A 7,683-nucleotide genomic window follows, 5' to 3' on the forward strand; every position below is an offset into this window, starting at 1 on the left:
GAGCCTTAACAAAACGAGCATCATTCCAGTCAACTCTTACCTAAATACTTCCGGATGGTGATCGGAACAATCAGCAGCTATGCGGGATTGTGTTGCGTTTCAAGAATAAATTCTATTTGTATTCCAGCTGCATGTATAGCTTACCTTATCTGGTATCAATGCGAGGGGAGCCTCTTAGTCCTGTGGAGGCTCAATGACCCAGCTCAGGGGAATGTTAGGGAGCTGAGGCAGGAGGAGATTGGTGAGTTGGGGAGCACCCTTATGGAAGCAGGGTGGATGGGAGAGGGGATACGGGGTTTAACTGAAAAGGGGGATAACATTTGAAATATAAAGAAATAAAATAACCAAAAAAGAAAAAAAACAATAAATTCTATAAATCTATGCCTTGCAATATCACACTTCTTAGTCTGAAACATGGATTATTTTGCACTGAGAGCATATTTCAGAGACATGTTTTAGTAAAGAGAGATGGGAAAGTACAGAGTAGAGAGGAATGGAGGAATTTAGTGGAATAGACATGATATTTCCAGGCTTGTGGACCAGGTGTTACAAAAAATAAAACAGTGTATTCACTGGTGAGAAGACAAAACTAGCATCATCCAGAGTTCAGTGAACCTTCAGACAGCCCATTTTTATTGCTTATTAGGTTTTCCTACTCATACTTTACTGTATAAAAGAGCACTGACAATGAGACAGTGAGAAAATTCATTAATAAGAAGAAAATTAGAAGAACTAATTAGAAGAAAAATGAGGAAACCCATTAGCTGTAAAGTCCTACTTTAAAGGCATAATTATTTTTTTTATTAGAACCAGTGGGAAAAGGAGACACTTTTGTCTGATAAAGTGACTACACTGTGGAATTGCTAGCCTTAAAGAAGTCTCAAGAGTAGTAATTTTTCTTTCCTTTTTCTAGAATTTACTCATTCCAGTCCTCAATGAGGAAGTGATTGATAGGTTCACCAAGTTACAAGATTTGGAGACAATTTGCTAAAAAAACAAAAAAAAATGTGCAATAATGTAAAAATAAAAGTAATGGCACTACAATACAAACTCCTAAGCATTTCTCAATTGTCAGAGTCCTTGTTTGCAGATGAGGGAGAACTGTGGCTCACATCCATCTCTGTATTGGAAACATTGTTTTCATTAAATGGAGGAGAAGCCCAGCTCATGGAGGCCTAGAGGGCTGTGTGACATGTTAATATAGCATTACAACGTAAAGAAATTGTAAAAGGCAGAAGAGAATGACTCAAACTCTCTGAAGAATAGGGCGGTTGCACATCCCAGATATCTTTCTCTTAAATGTTTATTTCTTTTTACTCAAGTTTCTATTTGATGGATTTACCAAATATTCCCTATTTGACATTCTGACTTAGTCATGTAATGAAGATCCAATTATCTCATGTTTTCAAGACCTCCCAAGACCCGGTGAAGTCCACAAACTTACTCCATTTCCCATAGCTGGACTGCTGAGGATGTGAATACTGGGCTTGCATCCTCCACCACCATCTTCTGTGTCACGGGTGTCATGATAACCTGACTCTAGAGTTAGAGTTTCTATCCCAATGGGGCCATAGCTGGCAGAAAACAAAACTGTAAAGAAGAAGAGAATGCAAACTATGCTATAGGTCTATTATCCTGTCCTATATTTTCCCTGAAGAATAAATTAGATAATATTAATGGATGCTAGTCAAGAAGAGATAGGAGCTACGGGCTCATAATTTGTCTTTATTTTCTATGGAAATGATAGGTGTCACTTTCTCACCTCTGAAATTCTATAGATTCCTCTCTAGAGCTCTGGATCTAATAATTAACATCATCTTTGTTTCCTAAGCATATCTTTTCACTCATTTTTATTCTCTGCTCCTGTGCTGTTCAACGAAAATGCATTGCAGGGATACTTTAGGAATATTAATCACTCTTTGATAATTTAGAAGACTATTCAGAGTTCCCTAGCCCTCTGGGTTATCATTTAAACATCAATTATCCTCCCTGGGTTGCTAAGCAGAAGACTTCATTAACAGAAAGTTCTGTTTAATAGTTGCCAAGTGGCAGAGAGTTTTCTGTAATTGAATGGGCCACAAGCTTGCAACTTTTGAATCACGGATGTTTAACTAGTCGTTTTCAGTCAGGGAGTAGGAAGACCAATGAGAATCTATAGCAGCTAGGTACTGGTTTTTGTAGCCACACAGAATAGAATTTCTCAAGAAAAGCCTGCCTATCCTCAGGGTAGGAGACCATGAAAAATCCTCTGAATCTTCTTGGAGCCCAATCAACATAACCCAGAAACCCACAGTCCAAGGAATTTATGTATTCCCCATGTCATAAATATCATATTTTGTTGTGTGCATGTAAGAAGTTTTATGTGTGCAGATGTGCACACTTGGTAGTAAAGTGAAGAAGCAAGACAGAAGCAAGACAAGCTCTACTAATTTAAACCAGGTTTGCTGTTGTTGTTTAATAGAAAGCAACTATTTTAAAGTGAGTACTCTGGGTCACATACCAGCTGCAAATACCAAGTATTCTGTTCTGTTTAATGAAGTGAAGAATGAACAAGGGATACATTGACAGAACTGTGGAACAAACCCGTGAAGTATATACTCAGACCACTTTTACTGTGTTAAAAATGCATCAACGAACCAGAAAAGAGTTATTTCCTTGGTCCTGGAAAGAGATATTTCTAGCCCGAGAAGCTGTCTGAAAACCCCAGCTAGGCAGCTTATCTTTAGTTTCATAACATGACTCTATCAAGGCATGTGCTGAAGAAGAAAATACTTACAGAGACAGCTTGGAGAGCTTCATCTTCTTCAAATCCAAAGATGAGACAGTCCGGCAATGATTGTTCATTTCTGTCAGCTTTGTGTGACTTATTAATCACATCTTCCTCCCAGTTATGCAGGCATATCATAGATACTGATAAAATATTCTCCAGAGCAAGGAATCTCAGAAGAAGTCAGCAATATTTCAGCAGCCATATATTCCCTCAGTGGATCTGAGCCACCTGTTCCATAGGGACATCTGTCACATCAATTACCTGCCCATCTGGTCAGTTCTAATGATGTATCATCTTTATTAATACTAGAGAAGGGTCTGGGGATGGAGAAATGGAAGTCAAAGTAAATATTTAATGGAGTAAACACTATAGCATGCAAAACTGAACTGATAGATAGTATCACAGTTGAAAGCATGTTTCATTTCTGAGAAGATGGATAGTCTATGAAAGGGCTGGGGAGTTAGCTCAATTGGTAGCTTACCTTGCATGAGTGAAGACCTGGATTGGATTCTAGGCACTCATGAGAAACAAGTGGATTTGGTGACATACTTTTGTTATCCCAGCACTGGGGGAGATAGAAATAAGAAGGTCGCTGGACATCAGCCTAAGTTAATTGGTTAGTTACAGGCCAAATAAGGGATCTTGTCATAAAACCTTAAGTTTTCTGTGATACATGAGGTTGAATTCTGGCCTCCACACACAAGTACACACACACACACACACACACAGGAATATATCAGATAGTCTAGGAAACACAGAGGAAAAATCATAATTCAGTGCAGACCTAGACCAATTCACAAGAGTGAGTAAATCAGAGACAACTGGCATTAATCTGAACTGCCTAGGGCATAACAACACTTAGAAGTACTGGGAGCTCAATTTGACTATAAACGTGAAAGAATTTGTATGCTGGGGTTAGACCTGAGGTATGTTGCCAGATAAATATCAATTGAGGCTGTTATGCACTACAGGGAGATAGATTCTACAAAGATAGCCAGGCATGCTCATAGCCTACATCCAAAGGCTTGGTGGTAGGCAGGTATAAAGACCTGCAACAAATTCAGCAGTTCAGGAGTGTGTAAACACTGGCTGTTTAACTCTGCCTGTCATGCCTCTGAAAATCCTTTAGAGCTCTAGTGTGTCCAGTGGCTTCGGATTGCACTTTTGCCAACCCAGCTTCCTTCTCATCAGTCCTTGTGAACCAGTCCTGGCATTCTTTCATGGCTGTAATCAAGATAGATAATGTTAACATCCCTTGACTAGGTCAAGGAAATGCAAAATACAGACCTGATGAGGATCCACGTTTATGTTGAAGGGGTTCTACAAAACAGACTTAGGAAATACTTTCAGTTGGAGGGAGTAAAATGTCCTCTACTTCTTTCTTCTTCACACTATCTCAAGCCAAATCCATCAATATTTTCATCTGGGGGAGTTCTAATAAGTCAAGACTTCAGAAATGTTTGTGATGTGTGTTGATTCACTGTCCTTTTTTTTTAGGTACAGCTGACACACTGTTTGCCAACTATTATTTGAGATTTTATTGTTGCCTTTCAAGGGCAACCCTCCATACTTAGCCCATTACATGTCATTTCTTTTCATCTAGACGCTCTGTGACTCCCTCAATGGGGTCTTGTAAAAGCCAGCTCCATTCTCCAAAGGCCCATCATCGTGTCCAAATTGCTCCTCTCTAAAATTTTATATGGCAATTTTTACTTTATTGTTTTATTGTTCATAAAAACACATAGCTATAGCTGCACCAAAAAATGCTCTGGAGCCAATCTAATGTGCTATAGTGTCTCAAAGGGTTAATCTCCATTTGAGAGTTGCTTGGTATAATTCAAGTCACATTGTTACTTGTTAATTTTAAACTTTCCTTGGAATTTTAATAAGCTTTCATTGAGTTAACTTAACTATGTCAGTCATCAATCTCAAAACATTTGTCCAAAATAGAGTTTTCTTGTTTATTTCTGGAAAATTAGATTGAATTTTTATTAACTTTTTTCACAATATTTTTTCATATAAGATAATTTAGCATTTCCTGTAGTTTTCTAAACTTGGAACTGATATGTGTGTGTGCATGTGCATGTGTGTGTGTGCATGTGTGTGTGTCTGTGTGTGTGTGCGCGCATGCCTGTGCATATGTATGTGTGTGTGTGTGTGTGTGTGTGTGTGTGCCTGTTTGTGCTTGATCGGTTTTTTTTTAAAACCCTTACAAAGAATCCTCTGATAGACCCCTTCTTAACAAAGCCTTACCCTCAATTCTGTTTTTGCAAAGAAGTCTCTAAAGCTATTGTTATTTTATTCAGAATCTCCAACCTTTTGATATCTGACCAAATTCCTCACTGTTCACCCTTAAAATTTAAGACTTTTGACCTGCAAAACCAGGAGCAAGAATCTGCCAATCTGCTAACATTAACATCTAAGTGAGTTCCTGCTCTGAACCTCCAATCTGTTACTTGATATAAATTTCCATGTGTTTCTGTTGTATTGAGTGCTGAGTTCAATCACTTTCTCTTATTACATTATTCTCAGAAAGTAAACAACACTGTCCTTGCCATTCTTAACAAATGTCTGGTGGATAATTCTTCTTTATTATTATTATTATTATTATTATTATTATTATTATTATTATTATTAATTATTTTTATTGGATACTTTCTTTATTAACATTTTAAATATTAGCTCCTTTCTTAGTCCCCCAAAGCCCCTTATCCCATCCATAAGGGTATTCCCCCACCCACCCACTCCCACCTCCTTGCACTTGCATTTCTAATTAGTTCAAACCAGTGGCTCTATAACTCTTGAAGATGCAGATCACATGTAGGTGGATTTTTATTTGTCCATGTATCAGTTTGGTAGTCTATGAAAATTACTCTCACACCTCATAGCTTCATTTACATGTTAAAACCTTAGAGCAATGCAAAACCGAGGTCACTGGCTCCTTTGATATAGACAGAGTGTTCCTTGGCAGAATCAGTGTGAATATAATCTCATCTGTCTGCTTCTCAACATCCACTGGGCTGTTCATAAGCACACCTAAAGATTATGATCTATTTCCCAGCTGGAGATCATGATATTTCTTTATAGGGTGCCACTTTGCAAAGAAAATCTATGGATATAGTAAAATTTTGGATAGAAGCTGGATGTGGATTCCCAAATCCCAAATAATAGAACACTATAAGAATTACATTTCCAGCTGGGGGCAGTGGTGGCTCACGCCTTTAATCCCAGCACTTGGGAGGCAGAGGCAGGCAGATTTCTGAATTCGAGACCACCCTGGTCTACAGAGTGAGTTCCAGGACAGCCAGGGCTACACAGAGAAACCCTGTCTCGAAAAACAAAAAAAAAAAAAAACAAAAACAAAAAACAAAAAAAAAACAAAACAAACAAACAAACAAAAAGAATTACATTTCCAAAGAAAGGATATGAACCCTTAACCCCTAGCCCCCGGAGAGCAGAGAAGAACATGTCAGAAAAAAATTTAAAGTTTTCACATACAGAAAACTTGAAAGCACAGGAGAAAAATGAATCATCATGTACAGAGACCTTGGGTAAGAGTCAGAGCTGAATTCAGAACAAAAACCATGGAAGCTGCACAGTAGTTAAATGACATTTTGAATGTGCTCAGAATAACAGAAAATACAATTATGACTACCATCAATTCTACACACAGGAAAACTGTCCTTCAAAAATGAGTGAGAAACTGACATGTGCAGATTTATTTTAAAAACCATAGTGTTATCAGAAGATCTATCTTATAATAAATATAAATAAATAATAAATAAATACATCCATAAATACATAAATAAGTAGACAAACAAATATGTATCTTTATGCTCAAATTAAATGCTCTGGGAAGTAGCTAAACTCCATATGAAGGAAAATAGCAAAATCAGGTAAATGTGACATTATAAAAGTAATTGTGCTTATGGTACAGTTTCATATTAGATTTAAGATATAAATATGTAAGACAGTTATTTAAAAAGCTGTGGCAAAAAGCTTACAACATATAATGATGTATAATTTATGTTATAGTAATAGCATGAAATAGGAGAGAACACAAAATATTGAGCTATATAAAAGCAAAGTTGTGGCTGGAAATGGAGTTTGGTGGTAGAGAGCTTGCCTAGCATGCCTAAAGTACTGCTTCAGTTCCTAGCACCACAAAAAAATAGAGGAGTGAAGTTTTATATATTTAAAATCCCATTGACATTGTGCCTGTGATTTACTCAGAGATAGAGAACATGTTGAGCATGCCTGAGGCCTTAGTTTACAACTACTGATGATGATAATGACAATAAAGCTGTATTAATCCAGCTTTACTGTTATAAAATTAGATGTTAATGGTAATCCTGGGGGAACCATTAAGAGATTAATTTACAATAAACTGACAAGCCAATTAAAATTCTACCCAATATTTATTTAATTCAGTAAAAGTCAGCAATAGATGCATAGAGGAACAAAGGGGCAGGAGAAATGTAGAAGATAAATCACAATATAGAAAGTGTAAATTTCACCTTATCAGCAGGTGCTTTAAATAGGAATGATTAAATTTTCTAGTAAAAAAGCTGAGACTTGAAAAATAGAAATGAAATTTTAAATGATTTAACTATACATTGTCTATAGGAGATGCATATGAACTTCAAATAAAGACATTGTGTGGAAAGAAAAGAGTAAGTCTCATCAGCTAAGCACGAACTAAAGGAATTCTGGAAAACTTAGGCTGATATAGAAAATATACTTTAAGGCAGAAGCTGTTCTCAAAGATAAAGCTGGGCATGTTATAGAAATGGAAATGCCAATTCATCCCATAGGCATAGCCAGCATAATAGCATATACACAAACAACACAGGCCTTATCTGAAAGCACAGCAGCATTAATATGAGGGAAAACAGTCAATTTAAACATACCAA

The sequence above is a fragment of the Arvicanthis niloticus genome, chromosome 2, assembly GCF_011762505.2.
Source record: "Arvicanthis niloticus isolate mArvNil1 chromosome 2, mArvNil1.pat.X, whole genome shotgun sequence".
In the NCBI taxonomy this organism is placed as follows: Eukaryota; Metazoa; Chordata; class Mammalia; order Rodentia; family Muridae; genus Arvicanthis; species Arvicanthis niloticus.